We start from the raw sequence: 22,259 nt of genomic DNA, 5'->3' as shown, positions 1-22,259 counted from the left end.
ATATTAAATATTTAAAAAATACTAATATACATTAAAATATATTAGAGTGATATTCAATTTGTTTTGTACATTATTAACTATTATATATATTAGTGTGTTATTCGGATAATGTATCTTTAGATATAAAATACTTTGGATCCCCGAACATTAACCCAACCTAATAGATTTCCGATGGAAAGTAAACTATCCTCTGTTTGATGAATCGCGAGCAATGCGACATCCTTTGTATTCGTAGAGAATCGATCTCGGAGATCGGACTCGGCTGGAATCGAGCCATGCACTCGGCTCGACAATGATATGACGTTGATTGTGATATGCAAATGAAAGATGGAGAGAAAGGCAGGGTGCAGAGAGTACATCTAATGAATATTTACTGGCTGTGGCTGGGAACGGTAAAGAGTAGAAGGTGTATATATTATATATATATATGTATAGTTTATATACATATATGTATCTATCTATATATAAATGTATACATAAGGGCAGCATCCGCGTGCCGATTAAACGTATAATTTTCGAATTAAAGCCGTGGTCAAAATAAAACACTCGTTTCATATAAACCGAAACCGAATTTTATCAATCCCACCCACGCTCTTTTCTTTTTCTTCTTTTCTTTTTTTTTATCTTATTTTACATTCTTCTCGTTATTGAGACATGTATTAAAAAGACAAATATACTATCAACACTTTAATGGTCGCTCACGCATCATGTGTGTGATAGCTAGAGGAACAACCTTTATTGATATTTATTTATAACTTTATATATAGAAAATTATAAAAAAATTAAATTCATCGCTAAATTGTTATTTTTCTTTTTTTTTTTTATGTTAATTTTTTCGTAAATTTAATAAAGTTTTTTTTTAAAATTAATTCTTTTAAAATATTAAATCAGCCCATGGTGACGTTTGACTGTGTAGACGTACGGCCATTTAAAGTGTTAAGATGATTTTTCATCTTCTAATATTCTTAAAAGATTATAAACTTATTTTACATTATTTTATAATAAATTATTCCAATTAGAGTGTAATTATCTGAACAAAAATATGAAGAAAAATATTTGACCAAAAATTATGTCTCTAATCAACTGACACGTATATCATACGTTAATGTTTCTTCTTCTTCTTCTTCTTCTTCTACTTATTCTTCTTCTTTTTTTATTTATAACTCTTTAGGAAAGAAGAAACCTGTTTTGTTTCCGAATTCACATACACATACGTATCCACAAAGATCAGGAATGCCCCGTTAATGTAAACGAAAAGACGAAAAAGAGAAAAACAAAACAACAAGTACTTTGAAAAGCACCGAGACGATGCATTTCTCTCTCTCTCTCTCTCTCTCTCTCTCTCTCTGAAAATCCAACGAGTAGTTCTTTGTATGATCTGCTTTTTTATCTTTATTTTTTAAAAACGATCGGTTATCGAGGATAAACTCACTCTACGTCGTTTCAACGAACAGAAAAGCGATTCTTAAAACGAGACTTCCTTTCAATGCGATTCCGATTTTTGTATGATTTTCTTTTTTTGTTCTTTCTTTCTTTTTTTTTTTTTTAATATTCCTTTTTTACTAATCAGTACACTCCTTTTCTAGTTTTTTTTTTTTTAATTTTTATTTCATCTTTCTCTTTCTCTTTCTCTCTTTCTCTTTCTTTCTCTCGTTTTTTCTCTTTCTCTTTCAGTTCACTTAACATTCCTCTTTTTCTCTTAGGCGATTAAGCGATTAATCAAAGACGAGAATCGCGTTCAATTACTCGGCATCGAGCACCTATACTATCTCTCTCTCTCTCTCTCTCTCTTTCTCTTTATCTTTCTATTTTTCTTTCTATCCTTCTTGCACATTGAGACATAGTGGTTTAGATGAAGGAGAGAGAATGAGAGAGATTAGAGTCAGAACTCCAATTAATTATCGCGCTCGTATCGTTGTTTTTATTCGTTCATGGCGTCTCGTCTCGTCTCGTCTCGTCTCGAGATGTCGTTGTCGTCGTTGAAACGGTTCTTTTCATTGCTCTTAACCTCACAATACTAAGAAAAAAGAAATAATATATATATATATATATATATATATATATATATATATATATATATATAAGTATATTTAATGATAATAAAAACACAAAAAGTAAATATATATAAATAAATCAATAATTGATCTACTTATTCAATAGAAAACTATTCTAAATTTATTTGATAAAAATACTCGTATTTTTGCGTATTTTATTTAATACATTTTATGAAAGAGAAATGGCCGACTAATAAAATGGCTGACAGACAATATGGTAGTATAGAAAAAATGTTAAATAACAGACTTACTGACAGACAAAATGTATGAAAAATAAAATTGTCAAGAAATTAATATGATAGAAAAATACAATGATCGATGTGTGATTAAATCTTTCGTAAAGAAAGAAAAGAATTTTTGTATTATTATTATTGATTTTCTTCTAATTGGCTGACCAAAACTTGTAAGCAGGAACGATGCTTCAATGGTTTTGCTTTCATACTCGATAACTTGCTAATGAAAATTTTGAAATGGGGATCACGTAACAATCCGGATATCAGCTTATCGTTCCGAGGGTGATTGATAATTAGCTTTCGTTGCATTTTAGATTCGTTCCAATTAATATTCTCTAGAATTTTATTGAAGTAAATTGCATCTTTTATTTAATTATTACTTTTGATATTTCAATATTTTATTAATTATAAAGAATCACATAATTAATAATAATAGTAATAGTAATAATAATAATTATTATTATTATTATGTGTCAAATCTTCTTAAATTACTAATCAGTGCCATTTCTAAACTTTGTTTTATTTGAATAAAATAGAACGACAGCTAAATAGCAGCCCATACGTTTAATAAGTTCTATTCAAAAGACGACTGTTCAGTTCTCTATACACGAAACTTTACGATGATATTAATCTCTCTCTTTCTCTCTCTTACTACTATCTACATGATTTTCTTTAGAAAAGGAAGGATAAACGTATAAACGTGGCGACGGTGTGCCGTGCTGTGCCTTGTCGTGCTAAGAGCATGGCAACTTAACGAGCATGAATTTTCTTAACATTATCAGCACGGATTATGCGGCTCGTGAAATGAAGACCGCCCTTTAATCGGGCTTATCGACAAATTCTTTGGAATTTCAACGTGGCTCGATTCAACTACGATGTACCTAAACGTTTTAAGACAATACGAGAAGCTCGATATCAGTACGATATTATAGACTTCGAGGAATAGAGTTGGAAGAACTCAAAAGAAGATAATAGAGAGTCTATTCTGTTCTATTCTGTTCTATTCTATTCTCGAATAGTACTTATGTTAACCGTGAAAATGAGAATAAAAGGAGATAGAAATTCAAATTATGATCTAAAAAGAGTTTGGAAAGTTCGAATAAAATTTTTATTTTAGGATAATTATATTTGCTTTAGATTTATACTAATGGTAGTTATATATATTTTATTAATTTTAATTTAAAGTAAACTTTTATATAGATCTATGTGCAATTGTTGGTCGTATTGACCAACCAGTCCATTCGGACCAGTGTTCCGAAAATATACCTGCAGCACTTTTTAAAAATAAATCTTAGGACTTTTCGAACATACCCCAGACTGAGAAAAAAAATAAAAAACTGCGATTCGGAGGATCTTCCTATTAAAATCCGATAAATCCGATAAGAGTTTCTTGTATTTACAAACTTTTCTATTTTATTGAAAAATTAGTATAAATTTCCTAAATACGCAAACATTATAATTAAAAAACATGTCTTTGGATATTTATTAAAAAAAGTATTCTACAACGTTGTCTAATTCTTTTTCTCTCATGTATCTTATAATCAATTTTTTTTTGTAAAATTTTGCAGACAATACAATTATTTTAATTTATATTTTCCATCTTATAGTTTCCGTTTATTTACTTTTCAGATCACTCCCATTCTAAAGAAGTTTTCACTTCAAAAAATTCTTTTTTGCACGAACTAATATAGATAAACATTCAATGATCCATTGCAATCATCAATGGAATATTTTTTACAATTATAAAAGATTTCATGTAAATTAAACGTAATATTTAAAACTAATGTTACAACCGTTTATTATATGATTCGAAAAATGTTTATAAGGATACCAAAGTATTCTTTAACGTCATTTCATTTTATTTTTATCTTTTAGTTTCTATGGTACTATCCTATTATCCGATATAGACGAGACAAGCGTCGTCCTACAATTCACCAGGACGAAACATCCGTCCGAGTTGTCGTGGTAGTTGTTCCTCGTAAAAAACCGTAGCCTCACTCGTGTTCCATTGAGGTGTCAGCTTCACCAGTGATAAACGTCCGTTCGAATCGTCGATTGGAAACGTTCTTAGGGCTACCAGGAGCAGCCCCTACCCAGCTATCCTTTCCACAGGTGCTCCCTTTCGACTTTTGACACCCGTTAGAAACTCCGTTTCTTCTCTTTCCAAATAAAAAAATTAAAAAGAATAAAAAATATATCCGATACTCGTTAGCCACGACCTTCTCGCACTGTCATCCTTCTTCTCTTATCCTTTTTTTTTTTTCACTTTCTATATCAATTTTATTCTCCCTTTTTCAGTTTTATGAATAACATTTTTTTTTTACTTTTTTCTTCGTTTTTTTTTTTATATCTTTTGACACTTTCAAATTTGATCAAGCTCGATCGATCGAGTGGAAAAAAGCGGGGTAAAAAAAAAACAAATAAAAAATCCTGTCAGCATTTTTGTTCGAATTATTTCCAGTTAAATTTTTATTTCTTTTCTGCTTGTTTTTTTGTTTCATTTTGATTTTTTGTTTCACGTCTGGTTGATTCCTATTAATTTTGATTTTATTATCACATACCAACTTTTGATTTGATTATTATTTTATTTTATTTTATTTTATTTTATTTATTCATGTTACTTATTGTTCGAAAGGAAGAAAGCGACAGTAACGATCAACTGCATCGTACCAAGCCGTGGCTGCCGAGAGGGCAAGAAGATAATTAAAATTCGTTGTTATCCGGCTGCTAATGTTTAATTCAGTATGTTTATTTTAAACGTGCGAGACACATATGCATAATGCCGACGCGGTACGTTTTACCATGGTTAATGAGTGAGGATGAATTTAGAGAAAGAGAGAAAGTGAAAGAGAACTAGTTTGGCTAGTAATCCTTGAAAACATTTCGATAATCTAAATCAGATCCATTTTTTCTCATTTTTCATTCATCAATAAATAACATATCAATTTTCATTCATTTCATTTATACAATTTTCAATCATTTGTGATAAACAAATGTGACGTATCTATTATAGTTAATTGCAAAACGAATTAAATATAATTTTCTAAAAGTCTTTTTTTCATTAATCCAATTAACTGAGTTTGACGACTATACTTGTCACGAAAAAGTGAGCAGGATTTTTTTGTCATGACTAGTTATACTCGTCATTGCGTAAAAAGTAATAATCATTTGCTATATTTAAATAAGAATTTTTTTCTTAAAATAATATAAAATACTCTTACATTTCAAGAAATGAGTAAGAATAGTTTCAAGATTTGTAAATTACTAATTTTTTATTTTTATTTTCAGTTCATTTTATCCTGAAAACGAACAATTTTAACCTAAAAAGAAACTAACTCATCATCGGACGATTTTAGCGACACATAGCGGAGCCCACTTTCAAAATGGAGCGTCACAGATTTAATTGGTTAATTAACCCCTTAACGCACAGTTAAAAAAAAAAAAAAATCAATTTAGAATATTGTCTTAGCAAAAAAATTAAAAAAAAAAAAAACAAAATACAAAATTAATCAAAATTTGTATAGCATCATAGAATGCAACGCTGTTCGAGTTAACTCGAGTGTACGAAATTTGGCCAGTTTAGTGCGCTCGAATTAACTCAAGCGTGCAACTTAAGGGGTTAAATTAAAATAACAAAAATATAAAAGAAAAAAGAAATATCAGTATTTTATTCCGATTAGGTTAAATTCTAAGGCAAACTCAAATACGATTGTTGAAGGAAGGTTTCGAATGTTCTCGGATTTCCACGTACACAAGAGACAATAAATTCGTCGTGTTGAAATACTTACGTCGGCACGTATTCAAACGATTTTCTCAGCTCTCCTCTCCTCTCCTCACCTCCCTTTTCCACTCCCTTTTGATCCCTGATGCAAAAACGAGCACAGAGCTGTAGGAGAAACGATAGAATCGTTTTTTCCCCTCGATTTACGATCTTTCCATGGCGTTACGTCTCTTCAATTCTACTCCTTCACTATCCTTTTCTCTCTCTCTCTCTCTCTCTCTCGTTCTGTTACTTTAACTCTTTCTCTTGTGTTATGCCAAACCGGCCCTTAAGCGGATCAGCCCTTCAGTCCTTCTAACAGTGAAATCCAAGACGCTTTATGGTACGAAGCATCGACTCTTAACGAGACTTCCAAACGTCCCATAGTATCTTCTTCTTCTTCTTCTTCTTATTCTTCTTCTTCTACTTCTATTATTCATGGGGTTATTATCCCCTAAAGCTGTTCCCTCTAATCCTTCTAACTTTCCTATATTTTTTTTTCTATCATGACTTTAAACTGTCTATTAGATCAACTGAGAATGAATCGAATTTGAAATATCTTTTTCTTTTTTTTTAAGTGACACTCACTCGAAAAGATCATCACACACGATTTCTTTTTTTTTCCTAATCCATAATGGGAGACCTTTTTATTTTTATTTCTTAACGATGAGATGTGAAATAGTTTTGATTTGATTATTTTGACAACACTAGTAAAAAATAGTAATAATAAATAAATTAAGTATTAATAAATAAATACTTAAATATATAATATAATATATTACTCTATACATTATATAGTTTATATATAGTTTTAATTATAATTTTATAATATATATTATATAGTTTATATATAGTTTTCATATAGTTTATATCTATATATATTTCTTATTATTATATATATATATATTATTTTAATATCATTTATTATATTTGAATAATGTCAATTTAGAAAAACATTTAGAAATTCATTGAGAATTATCATCATTTTAAAACAGCATAAAAAGTAACACACACAAAAATATGAAACAAATAATAAAGTAATTATTTATTTTATTTTACGAGAAACAATTTCAAAAGATATTTATTTTATTTTATTTTTTTTTTTAAACTGATAAGGGTTAGGTGAATTGAGAGACTACCTGGTTTACGCTAATAGAATAATCGATATGCTCTTTTTTTTTCTAATACCAAGTTACAAGTTTGAATAGGATTTAAAAAGGTACGAAGATGGTCTTTTTTCGTCCCTTATATATCCTTTTTAAGAATTCTTAATGGATCTTGAGATCATCTTAATAACCCATACTTAAACGCTTATCTTTACAACCACCAAAGAAATTCGCGACTATGGAAAATCGTAAAAATTTCTTTTTATTTTTTCATTTCTTCTTCTTCTTCTATTTTTTTTTCACTGACATTTTTTAAATGATCGCTGCAGTTGACGAGTTTTTTTTTTATCTTTGTAAGATTGTTATTATAAAATTACACATACGATGAGACTTCTTTCCAATTAATATGAAATCATAAAACGAAACAACAACATTTTTTTCTTTCAGTTTAATACAAATAATGTCATTTGATTTTCTTTTTACAGGAAAGTCTTTTTAAACCACCAGGTATATTTGTAAAATCTTGATTGTATAAAATACACGTGCAAAATCTCGTCTATATATATATATATATATAGGCGAATTACAGTATACAGAAGTTTATGTTACCTTCGGTTTTCTCTTTATTCTGTGTGTGTATGTTGGTATTACCGTATTTATGGACAAAAGAAAATGCCGATAGATCCGCAACAGATTAAACGTGTAAAAGTATTCCTCTTGAGAGAGAGAGAGAGAAAGAGAGAGAGAGAGAGAGAGAGAGAGAGAAAGAGAGAGTTCGGTTTGAATATTTGCGATCAGTGTACACCCAGTACATTCTAAATACTTGTAAGCATGCCATATTACCTGGCCGTGTTCAAACTGTATTACAATACAATAGGTCCAACCGGGTTGAGCCCTTTCTATGTTAACCTTGTTTCTTCTTTGCCCTAGCAAGTTACGTTGATACTATATATAGGGTGTCTCTTATTTTATTTCCTACTAACAAGATTGAGAACTTTATTTTATTATAATTATATTATATATTTATCCTAATTTATATATTAAATTATATTGTATTAGTAATTATTATATATATAGTATTTATATTTATATATAATATTATTTAATATATATTATAAATTATATAATATATTTATTACCATTTATTGTAATTAATTATAATAATAAAATTAAAAAAATAAATTATATATTTAAATACATTAATTATATTAATATCGTTAATAAACTTTCGAGTTTCTAATGCCAATTAATACTAATTATATTAATATATTATTATATATTATATTTATAATATTATACTTTTCTATACCCATTATAATTAAATCTTTCTCTTTGAATATAATATTATCCACTATATTTACCCCCTTTATTTATTTATATTTTATTTGATTAACAATTATTATTTCGAAAATAATATTTTAATTATAAATGATATCACAATTATATTATTTCATTCGTTATTTATTATAGATATAACTTATAGTATATTTATAACTGATTGGGTTGGACAAAGTTAACAGTCGATGAAATTCTTGAATAAAATCCTGGATAGTAATTAAAGAACAGGACGTTTTATTCGTAAGAGAGAAAGAAATAAAGAAAACAAGAACAACAGAAAGAGATAGAGAATGAGATCGTTCTTAACGATAACAACTCGTACTTCGTCGATCGGAATGCAAATAGCGGCCTGCCGAAAATGGACAAATCACTGTAAGCACACCCCCGTTGGATGGATAATTACTAGTCGATCGTTGAGAGTAGTAGGTACAGTGAAGGGGTAGGAGGACGGGGAGGAGGAGGAGGAGGAGGAGGAGGAGGAGGGAGGGGGTAGGTGGGTTCAATTCTGTTGTCTCGTAATCGGTTGTACCTTCGAATGCAAATGCAGTTAAGGATCTACATAAGATGAGAGATTAACCGTGGTAAAAAATAATAAGTGTGTGTATGTTCATATGTGTGTGTATACGTGTAGTATACCAAGTATGGTAAAAGAAAAAAAAAAGAAAAAGAGGATTGTAGGAGAAGAGGGGGAAAGACACATACGGTTTTAACTTTTATTGCCATCGGGGTGGTGGTGCTTCGATACTTTTAAGGTAATCATTGGGTTTTAAACACAAGCATGACTATTTTTGTTGTTGTTCATTGTATTTCATTTCCCTTATTTAATCTATGAGAATGTGCGTTAGATGATGCTTGATTATTTTCATAAATAATTGCAATTTAAAATTACTTACTTTTCGTAATTTAATCAAAGATTTTGTTGGTTGGTATTGCAACCAACTTGCATTCTAAGAAAAAAAAAATTATTATTTCAATTATATTGTATTATAAACTGTATAAATGGAATTTGTATTTGTAAAGTTGTATTTGGTACAAAATAATAAAAATACAATAAAAATAAAATTTGGTAAAAGATTTAGGTATTTGGTATTTGTAAAAAAAAAAAAAAAAAATAAAACAATTAGTTTAACAGTAAATTAAAACAAACATACGAACTTTTGTTTAACCCTAATATAGAAACATTTTGAAAAACATCTATAACAAAACCAAAAGTATTCCAATAGTAGATATAATTTGAAATATATATATATATTTAAATAAATAAATCCTTGTCTCTCTTTTAAAAGATCCCTTTTACTTTCTATTCTTCTTTATCAAACTACCCTATCCCTAATTTTTTTGTCTCTTTTCATTGAGGTCCTCTTCCACGTGTTCAAGAAAGGCAGCTCCTTGGGGTCTGGGCAAGCAGATTTTCTCTCTCTCTCTCTTTCTTCTTTCTCTTATTTTCTTTCTCTTTCTTTGCGTACTGTCTATTCGTTCCACGCTAACACGGTGCCTTAAAACGACGATGTCACGATAACGATACGTATGGCTCGCTAACCTAACGTCTAACGTGGGTAGACTTCTGCTAACACACCAGAGACTTACATATATGCGCATCCTGGTGCAACGATAGCTGCTGCACTATGGTCGACCAACCCAACAGTCTCCTCTTCTTCTTCTTCTTTTCATTCTATTTCTTTTTATTATCTTCGTTCGTTCGTTCGTTCGTTCTTCTACTCTCTACTCCTTGGTGCCTACTTACAAGCCCCATATTTACACGCGTACGCGATCGTACGTACTCCTGAGGCTCTCTTTACCGACTAATCTCTCATCTTAGATCGCATTCTAAACCCCCTTTCTCTCCTTCTTATTCTACTCCTCCTCCTCCTCCTCCTACTACTACTACTACTACTACTACTACTACTACTACTACTACAACTACTATTCTATCTTCCCTTTTCTTCGTCTTCTTCTTATACTTGTTGTTGTTGTTGTTATTATTATTATTAATATTATTTTGAGAGTTTGTGTAAAAGAAGAGAGACGTTCGTGAAATTGCACCTAGTACGTAAATCATGGAATCCCTTTGAAAATGGGATTAACTAATGTGACATGCAGTATGTTATATATACGTTGATTTTTATAATTAATTATAAAAATATGATTTTAAGTGAACGAGTATTTAGTTGGATTTATATTTTTTTTTTTATTTAATTTGAAGATTTATTTTTCGAAGTTTTTTGTTTATTTTGTATATATTAATTATTTTTAATCAAATATTCCATACTTCACAACGTGTTTAATTATTTTTAATCAAATATTCCATACTTAATAACGTGTTTAATATTTTTTTGCGTGTGCAGTATATTATATATATTAATACCAATAATTAAATAATAAACAATTTATTTAATAATTTAATTAAACGTTAAATAAGTGTTATAATGAATATATTATAATACTTATATTATATATAATTATATATAATATTTATAAATTATATATTTTAATAATTAAAAATTAATTAATAATTAAGAGTTAATAATATTATATTATTATATTAAAACGGAAAATCCCCAATATATTATATATTAAAATTATTATAAATAATATATAGAAAATATTATAATATATTATATAATATTATTTATAGTATAATTAACGATTGAATTTAGATCAATATAGAAATAAAAAAAAATAGTATAAAGAAAGATTCCTAGAAGAATTCTAATAAAAATAGGGGAGAAGAAAAAAAGTGTAATGAAAAGAATGAGGGTTTAAAAAAAAGAAAGAAAAAAGGATTTAATGGGAACTAGGGAGTCTCGACTAGTCCTTAATTCTTGTCGCCTCGATTTATCTCACGACAGATCGTGATCGTTCCGAGTGTGCCTACCTGACACCATGAAACATCGAGATTTAATTAGTCTAAAGTCGCATCACACCACACGTTCCACGGATAGCCGCATAGTTAGTCACATTACCGGTTTATTCTATCTTTTTCTTTCTCATCTTATTTTCTCTTTTTCTTTTCTCTTTCTCTTTCTCTTTCTCTTTCTCTTTTTTTTTTCTTCTTTTCTTTTATTTTCTTTTTTTATTATTTTAATTTGACGACCAATCGATTGATCGATTAGATCCATTAAATGTTATTATAATTATGAATTATATCATTCAGTTGTTGATCTTCAAGTCTTGTCAATTATCTTTCAATTGAAACAAAAAACATCAAATCAATTGTCATTATCAATTATACTGATTTATAATTTTAATATAATTAATTTAATATTATTATTATTATTATTATTATAGTATAATTTAAATAATTATATTGATTGTTTAAATTTAATAATGAATTTAGTTATTTTTTGTATCGATTACTTTAATATGGATACAATTTATTCTACTTTTTTCTTTTTTTTCTATTTTAATCTTACAGTATTTGTTTTTTTCCCTTTTTTACATTATTATATTTTTGTTTATTTAATTTTCAATATTCGTTGTTAAAATGAAATGAATTTAATTGAATGTATTTACCTATTGTAAAATTAATGAGTGTAATTGTAAAGTTGTGCTTGCATGAGATTCCAAGTAGCGTCAACACCTGTCCCATCTAATGGGTTTGCGATTTACGTTAGATCATGTTGTCCATCAACTTTATGTTAGCTTCAATAGACTCTCTCACTATGGTGTCAATGTAAGCCTAGGAATATGTCTTTCATTGAGATTACATAGTTTTATAGCATGTTTATATCAAATGAAATTGCAAGTAAAGATTTATTTGTATAAATACGCAAAACGTATAAAAACATTTAAACAAATGAAACAAATATTTTTGCAATTTTATTATAATCGATTATAAATTGTAAATTAAATAGAATTTATAAATTAAAAAGAAATTTATAAGTAATAGTAATAGTATAATAATATTAAATCAAATATATATATTTATTTATTATTACTATAGCTATATACTATTTATTATTATTATTATTTTATAGTAATAGTATTATAAATATATAACAAATAATATAACAACAAAAAAATATAGTATTCTAATATTATTAAAATAAAAAATAGTATTCTAATACTATTGGTAATAATATTAATAAAATAGTAATAGTAATAGTGAACTCTACTAAGTAAATTTGTAAATCACTGAAAAATTAGTATTAGTAAATGTATTACTAATAGTAATACTATTATATACTAATAATTATTTAAAAAAAATACTAATATAATTATTATATAAATTAATATAATTATAATATAAAATAAAATGAAATAGTATAACTATTAGTATTAAGTAATAGTAAATAGTAATTAGTTATAGTATATACTATTACTATAAAATAGTATTTAATAATTACATATAAACATATACAATATAGAAAATTTAAAATTTGATTTTTTATAAATTGTGTTATATAAATGTATATAAAATAAATTTCTATATACACGCAAACATATTGCAATAAATTACATGTTACTATAAAATAGTAATAGTAAATAATATATAGAAATTAAATAATAATAGTAAATTGTAAATTAAAGAGAATAAATATTAATTTCTTATAACAATTTCCTTTTTTTTCATTACAAAATTATACAGTACAACATAAATTAAATCGAAGATTCTATCTAAGAACGCGTATTAACAAAAACCGAAAAACAAAAAAAGACTAATGTTTGTATTACGTCACAACCGTGACTCATGAAGGTGGTTGTGGTGGTGGTGGTGGTGGTCGTGTTAGTAACGAACACCATTTGTTGTTATTATTCCAGACTTGAGATCGGTTACGTGACCTGTTTAAAGAAGTCGTTCAAGGACTCTCGATAAGGATTCACGTTTACGGTGATTGTGTATTTTACGTAATAGAATTTATAAATTTAAACATTGTTATAATTAATATTTTAATCGTATAATTTGTATACGACATGCATTTAAGTGTGTAACGGTACAATAATATTTTATAATGTAATAAGTATTACAAATGATTAATTATCCACGTGATTTAATCTTCAATTTATTTCATATATTATTTATATTATTCTCTCTCTCTCTCTCTCTCTCTGTTCCTCTTTCTCTTTCTCATTTGACAGATTTATTCAATTCAAAGTTATTCGTTTGATTGACAAGACTTCCAATTAATCATTCAGTTTATTTTTATTTTCTCTCTCTTTTTTTTTTTTTTTTTATAAAATATTATAAATTATTTCGAAATCTAGTAATTTTCTAATTTCATTCAATTCAAAATAATATATTATTATTTTATTTTATATATTATTTTGCAAATCTTAATTTTTTAATCAACATTATTATATTCATTGTATATTTTTTACCATACCATACGTATATTTATTTATCTTATACGTGATTACACGTATTGTATTATGACACGTATTCAGAAGAATCGTTTTATGCTAACTCGTTTATGTAAAATTCTCAATAAAGAAATAAAGAGAGAGGGAGAAAGAGAGAGGGAGAGAGGAAAAGAGATTAAAGTGGTCTTTGGTTAGAGGAATATATTTGAAAAAAAAAAAAAAAGAATTTCCCTATCGTGGTAGGAATCGCATGAAGGAAAGAAAATAAGCACTCGTGGTAAGATGTGTGTAAAGGTTGAGATGGAAATGGGCGTAGGTAGAGAAAAAAAAAAAATAGAAAAGAAAGGAATAGATAAAAAATATAAAAAAAGAGAGAGAGAGAAAGAGAGAGAGAATATCGTTTGTTCCTATGCATAAAGCTTGGCCCATAGTCAGGTGCGAATACGTTTAAATTTGAAATTCAGTTACGCCGCGGTTGCGACACGACGGGAGGTCCTGCATCGTAAATCCACCAGTAACTTATTATTTTCACGTGGCGTACCTTTATACATATATATATATATGCAGTTTTAACTTCCGCGATCGTTTCTCTGGACCTCGCGACTTCGTTAAGTTCAACGAGTAGACATACTCTATCTCTTTCTCCCCCTATTCTCACTTTTTCCACCCTTCTTCAAAAGATTGTTGCTTTTACTATATATAATTTATTTAATGTCTTGCTTTATATGTAGTATATATAATTAATATACAATTATATTTATACTATATAATTAATATTAAATTATATTAATTATATTTAACTATATATATTTTAATTTTTGTATATTTAATTTAATATTATTTAATATATATAAATATATATATACAATTTTATATATATTATATTTTAAATTTTATATATTTAATTTAATATTATTTGGTATGTATATATATATAATTAATTAAATGTAGATATTAAAATTATAATAATTTAATATTTATAATATTTAATATATAAATATAATTATCCATATATATATTTAATTTTAAATTATATATATATATTTTTAAAATTATATTCATACTATGATACTATTATATTATATATTACTTGTTAAAAATAATAACTAGAACAATTTATTATAATTAAAAGTAAAAAGTAAAATAAATAAAATAAGAAGGTAGTAACGTTGAAATATTTTTTGATAGTTAATTATACTTATTATAAACGTTCACGTGATATTACAATTAGAAAAATATAAAATAATGTTAAAAAAATACAGCCAATTAGATGATATTAGCAGTATAATATACCTTTCTTAGAAATTTCTTCTTTTCTTGATCCTTTCATTTGATTTGATCTTATTTGAAATCTCTTTATTTTTGTTCTGTTTTTTTTTTTTTTTTTTTGGAATAAAAAAGGGAGACTTAGCACAAGCGTGTTTTCAGGCATTCGGTATAGAACAGAGTTCGAAGGGAGGGACCTCGGCATTTGTCTGACCCTCTAATTATATGGTATACATCGTGTACACCGAGCGAAGGGAGGTCGTCGAGGTCAGGGTTCTCACAGGAAGAAAGTGGTGGTGGTGGTTGGTGGTGGTGGTGGTGGTGGTTGGTGGAGGGCACACAAAACGCGCGCCACGAACGGTGCAGTACGGTGCATCGAGATATATCGAAAAATTGGCCGTAGCCGGATATCGACGCGGCGGGTAGCCGACTACAAAATTTACCGGCCGACAAATAATAATTATTCTCGTTTCGTGCTGGCTGATCCGATCCACCAAGACTGGGTACTTGGATACATTCGACCCAAGAATTTTAACATTGTTCCCCCACCCCCTCTCCCTAACCCCACCCCCACATTCCATGATTTATATCAAAACTCTTGCAATACATTTTTTTTTTTAAGTATCTGCAAAAATTTATGATTAAAAAACAAAATAATAAATAAATAACAATATTACTTAAATTTAAATAATTCTACATAACAAATTCTAATAAAACATTTGATTTAACTCAAAATTCTAAAAAGACAAATTTTCAAAGTTCATGATTTATTATTGTATCTTTTATTTTTCGTTAAATATGCAATATATATTATATATACAGTGACTCTCAAACAATTGATCAGATGTTCTATCACATTGCTTAAATTTTTATGTAATTGAACACAGGTTAATAAAATATGTAAGAAAATATTGTATTATAAAACATAGATAGTTTTTACAAAAACTACAGTTCACATAGTACAGAAATAATTTATTATTTTTGACTATATTTATATTATATTATTTATACTATATTAACTGTATTTATTTGATAACTTATATTTGTATTTACTTATATTTTTAAAAATATTTTCCTTTATTCCTATATCATTTTTAATCAGTAAAGAAAATGTAACATGTAAATTAGAAATTGTTTCTCTGTTACAAGAGACAAAGTTTCAAAATTTGAGTTACTTTATCTTACGAGAATTCATTGTTGGATTTTGTCAAGCTTATAGTTCATCTAACTTGTTCATCTTATGTACAATAATTAATATTAGGGTTTACTTTATCCTATGTCCATGAAAACTTGCGGTCTCGTTTTAAGTTCATTACAAAGTTTTCTGGTATACTTAATGAGGATAGAGTTAATGTTTTCAAGAAGTTACATTTGTTATTATTAACATCATAAATTATATTACAATAATTATTAATAATATACATTTTAAATGAACGATCATCATTATAATTATCTTTTAATTATCTTATTATTAAAGGTGAAAATAAGTCAATCGAAAATTTGTAGTCACGTAGATGACAACGATGACAACGTGACTTTATCTTTATCTAATGAAAATTTTACATCTCTTACAAACGATATTTGTATTCCAGATGAATTCTAGAGATTTTTCAGCTACTTAGAAATTTGGATCGATCGTGCTCAGCTTTTCAAATTTATCTACCTTTCTAACCAAAAGGTTCATTCATTAAAGGTCTCTGAAGTTCTTTAATTTTATTAACAATGAGAATCCAAAACGAGCACATCATTTGACCGATCGATAAAAAATATTTATTTTCTTTGATTAATTTTTTTAAACGACATATTAAAATGTTTCTTATCTTTACCCTTAAAATACAATAAAGTAAATTCTTAAATAATCGTAAATCTATGATTAAAACTAAATCAAACCATTGAATCGAAATAAGTAACATTTTTTCAAATAAAACACTGTTATAAAGGTAACAAACATTTACTTTAAACTAACCAGTTTAGATTCTCTTTGAAATTAAAGTACCACGTAACTAAACTTACCTTTACAAAATAACTTCTACCGTGTTACTAACGCGTAGCTTACTAATTTGCAATAGTCGAAGTACATTCTTGAAACGTTCATGGTTTTAAGATGTGTAGGTAAAACTATGTAAAAGTTGCTGCTTTTCCACACGTTCAGCCACTTATGTGTGCGTGTTGTTGAACATCTATCTAACATAAGATAAAATAAAATCAAATAAAATAAAATTAAATAAAATGAGAAGAAAAGAAGAAAATTCTGATGAGAGAGAAGAGGACGCATTGATGTAGAGATCTTGGGAAGGGTTAAAAACACGAAAGGTGAGGGGTAGGGGTAGGGGGGGGTTCTGAAAGGGAATTCTCACGGATCACCAGTCGCAGAACGTATCCACGCCCGATCGTTTCGTTGGATTCAGAAGAAACATTCTTTTAAAGTTCCTGGACTTGACCCTCGCCATTTCCCTTTCCCCTTCTTGCCCCTTCTTGCCCCTTCTTCCCCTCCTCACCCCCTCTTCCCCTCCCCTCCCCTCCCCACCCTCTCTTCTCACTTACTCATTCTCAAGAAGATCTCTTGGGATGTTAAGTAATAGCAATCCTTGAGATCACCATCAAGCAGTCAACAACACCATGGAGCTGGATAAACGCACAGCCGCCACTTTGCTCGACGAATCGAAGCACGTGTCTTACGTTTCTCTTTTTTTTTTTATTTTATATTTTTTTGGTCATAGTGTTTTTAACTCGATTATACGCGTTGCATCGAGTTCGGGACCTGTAATGGAGAATAATCTTTTTTTTTTCTTTTCTTTTCTTTTCTTTTCTCCCCCATTCTCCATTTCTGTCGATCGTTCTTCTCTTAACTCGATTCTTCAGTTAAATTTAATGGGGAAGTTGGTTATATGGGAGTATTTTTATTGGATTACAATTGAGGAAAAATGATATTTGATTTGTTTTAATTTTTAGTTTGTTCTTTCTTTTTTTTTTTAAATAATATATTCGAGAAGGTACTTATATAATTATTTGTTCAATTGATAACATTTTGCAAAGGAGAGAAATTTGAGGATATTTAATTAAAATTTGTAATACACTTTTGTATTTGTAACAAAGAAGAGATATATGTAAATTAGATTACACGTTGTTTGTATCGTTGATTGTAAAAGAATTCTAAATATTCTAAAAGATAATAGTTAAATATTTATTTATTGCAAATAATGATACAATACTTTTGTATTATCAAAAGACGAGATATAAAAATTAGATTACACGTTGTTGCATGATTATAAATAATTTCTAAATACTTTAAAAAAAAAAAAATAATAGTTAAATATTTATTTACTACAAATAATTATATAATCTGATTAATTCTTTAAATCGATTGGACAAATTTGATTACAAACAATATAAAATAAAATGTTACTTAATATAAATTAAAATTTAATTCAACGAGAAAAAGTAAATATGATTTCGTCAATATTTGATGTAATAAATGTCACAAAATATTTTATTTCAAACAATAACAAAATGTAATAATATAAATTAAAATCTCTAATTTAACGAGCAGATGATAAGTTTTGTCAATATTTCGATATAATAAATTTCGCAAAATAATACCTTAAAAAAGAAATCTAATATAAATTAGTAAAGAAAGCCTCCCGTTCTTTTTTGGAATCCATCAGAAAGGTGACGACAGCTCTTTATAAAATGAAAATCAGCCTTTTAATGGCTGGAGGCTGTCCTCGGTATAACAAAGTCGTCAAACTTTCCTCGTAGTTTGTTGTACAAATAAACACATCGGAAGGTGTGCGATCGTTCGATCTATATCAAAAAGCTTGCTGAGTTTAACAGCTGGTGTATATAACAGCGGTTGCTATAATAAGGTCGTAGTAGCTTTGCTCGATTACGTGGACAAGGTCGTTCTGTTTCAGGCGGAACTTTTCACCTTCACAGATCACAGATATTTTTTACCTTCATCCTTGGTTTATTATACTATCTCTTTTATTTTTCTTTTTTATTTATTATTACTATTATTTTTTTTTTAATTTTTCTTTTGCTTTTCAAACAAGGCAGAATTTGTTTTTTCTTCCCTCCTCCCAACCCAATCCTCTTTTCTTCTTCTTCTTCTTCTCTTTCTTTTTTACACGCATGCTTTGCATTTTTTTTTTTTATAGAATATATTTTCAAATATTAAAATAAAAGGAAGAATATAATCTCGTTTTAAATTGATCAAAATTGAAAACACATTATCGAAAATGCATATGTGAAGATAATTAAATAAATATAAAAAAGAAAAGGGAAGAAAAGATTAGAAATGTAATTTAGAAAAAATAAAAGAAATATAAAACAAATCTTTTTCATAGTTGCCGACAAGTAATAAGAAATAATTGTTCGATATATATTATGAAGTCAAAGCTTTTGAGTACGAGTAATATCTGAAACGATGCATACGATTAATACTGGCATAACGAATTATTTCCTTCACGCCTTATATTTCTAATCCTATTAAGTATAGAACGTAACCTTTACAATCGGTTACGGTTATGAAGAAATCGGTCGACTTAACTTATACATACATATATATATATATATATATATATATACATACGCATCTCTCGTTCCATCTAATTTTTCTTTTATTTCTTTTTTTTTTCTTTAAATCATATTCGTATATTCTCAACATTTCTCAACCTGAGAATAATCTTCTTTCATTTAACTTGATATTTCCTCATAGCAAGATCATCTTTAAAAAAAAAAAGAAATAAAATAATAATATTATAAATGAAATAATAATAATTATAAATAATTAATATAATAATATTATAAAATAAATAATATATTATAATATAATAACAATATAATAAAATATAATATAAATACTATATAATAATATAGTAAAATAAATAATACAGTAACATATTAAAAATAATAATTATTAATATAATAATAATAAAATAAAAATATAATAAAATAAAAAACATAAGTTAAGTAAAAATAATAAAATCACAAAAAAAAACACATAGAAGAAAAAAAACATTATAAAAATTATTTACAACGATTTTAAAATTGTTATTAAATAAAAGGGTTATTAGAAAATAGGTGGCTAGAAGAGGAGGAGAAGGAGGAGGGTTGAAAAGGGAAGTAAGTACAACATGATCGTTAATCCTTTTTGGGGAATATGTACGTCTAAATAAATTGGATAAGCCTGAGGATATTATGTTAGAGTGTGTGTAATAGTCTGTTGCATTGGATTAGGTTTGAAAAGAGAAAATAGGGATAACGACGAAGGATAGTAGAGTGACGAATAATAAGATAAGGAAGGAAGGAAGGAAAAAAATAGTTGAAGTAACATTGAAAATGATAAAAAAAGAAATGAAAGTATTTATTTGTTTAGTTGTTAAATGAAACCTGCTTGATAATTTACTTCTCAGGATTATCATATTACTTTTTTACAATTTATATATATATAAATCAAAGCTAATGTTTGTTTCCTTTTTAATAATTATTCAATGTTAACGACAATCAATTCGTGGTTAAATAAAAAAAAAAACTTAAAAATAACAAAGGTACTTGCAAAAATAGAACAAGGAACCCTATGGGAAAAGTTAAAGAAAATTACAACCAAAAAAAAACACACACACACACCAACACACGATGGATAATATTTTTAAGAAGAAGAATATGAAGAAGAAAATAATAAAATCAAGTATAGTAATCAACTATGAAAAATAAAATACAAAATAAATAAAAATGACTAGAAAATTTCGGGAAAATATAAAATTACAATTGAAAATACAATTCAAAAGAAATTAAATAGAAATGAATTAAAAATCATACCCCCTTCTCCTTACCCAAGTATAATATCTCTTTCCAGGGATAGATCAAAGATTTAAAAACCAAAAACAAAAATAATGAAGAAGAAAAATAAAATAGGGAGATATTCGAGGAGGGGGGAGGAGGGGGAGGAGGAGGAGGATGATAGACGAGTCGATACGTTCCCACGCGAGTGTTCCTCGCGTATGAGAACAACTGAGAAGCCTAAAAGCAGCCGTTGGGGTCCATTCTCTCTCTTTCTCTCTTTCTCTCTCTCTCTCTCTCACTCTTTCTCTTTCTCTCTTATCTCTTTTCCTCTTTCTTTTCTTACCCTCTTCTCACATAGTGGGCGGTTGTAGTAAGGCCTCAGGGGCACAAGCGAAGTCCCTAATCACAGCTTCGAACACGCTCACCTACGCAGTTAAAGAGAAAAAGAGAGAGGAATAAACAAAAACAAAAATGAAAGAGAGAGAGGAGAGAGAGAACATATGCGATCTTCTTAAACGTGCTCGCGCGAGCAGCACCGACTTAAAAGCCGAGTAATGCGAACGTTCTTAAATACATGCCGTTAAATCTCCTTGTTCTTTTCTCTTCTTCCTTTTCTCTTACTCTCTCTCTCTCTCTCTCTCTCTTTCTCTTTCTCTTTCTCTTTCTCTTTCTCTCAGAAATTTTTACAAACTCGCTCTCACGCCTATATTATAAGTCCCCCCTCCCGCCGACATATTTCTTCCTTTCTATCTTTCCTTTCATTTTTTTTCTGTATTTTTTATTTTTTTTTTTTTTATATTTTATTTTTTAGTTTTTCTTTTTCTCTCATACTCTTTCTCTTTCTCTTTCTATAATAACATGCGCGTGCTCACACATGGAACGTATGCACGTGTGAACGCACTTACACGTGAAACCGTGCAAACTCGTTTTATACAAAATTAACTCGTATATTGTATAGCATAACCCCTTAAGGCCTTATTTTATATATATATATATATATTTAATTTTCTTTTTTATTTCCGAATATATCATCTATATAGATATGTGTGTTATACAGATGAACATAGAATTATATATATATTTGATAATAAATAATATTTGGTAATAAATGCGTTGGATAGTAATAATATTTTTTAATAAATACAAATTAATTAGTTCATATATAATTATTATCAAAACAATTATTTATTAACATATTAATTAAATTATATATAATAATTATAAATATAAAAATAAGTAAAATAAAAAATAACTGAAATAACTAGAATAACTGAAATGATTAAAATAATTAAAATAATATTTCTGAAAATCTATTTTCTTAATATAATTAAGTTAAGGGGACCTTCTACTCTGCAATTTAAAAAAATTTTTCTTTTTTTTTTTACATTTTTCGAATGTATATATATGTAGAAATATT

At 27.6% G+C, this 22,259-nt stretch overlaps 1 protein-coding gene across 1 annotated transcript in view; it reads left to right on the top strand.

Annotated features, from left to right (window-relative positions):
- Positions 1–22,259, top strand: part of dachs (unconventional myosin-IXb-like dachs) — an 84,977-nt gene that overhangs the window by 3,479 nt on the left and 59,239 nt on the right. The gene's annotated exons all lie outside the window — the stretch shown is intronic.

The sequence above is a fragment of the Polistes dominula genome, unplaced genomic scaffold, assembly GCF_049000335.1.
Source record: "Polistes dominula isolate Pdom_NZ unplaced genomic scaffold, Pdom_raw_medaka contig_27, whole genome shotgun sequence".
Taxonomy (NCBI): Eukaryota; Metazoa; Arthropoda; class Insecta; order Hymenoptera; family Vespidae; genus Polistes; species Polistes dominula.
The sequence above is the reverse complement of the archived record's forward strand: the minus strand, read 5'-3'. Positions and strand labels throughout refer to the sequence as shown.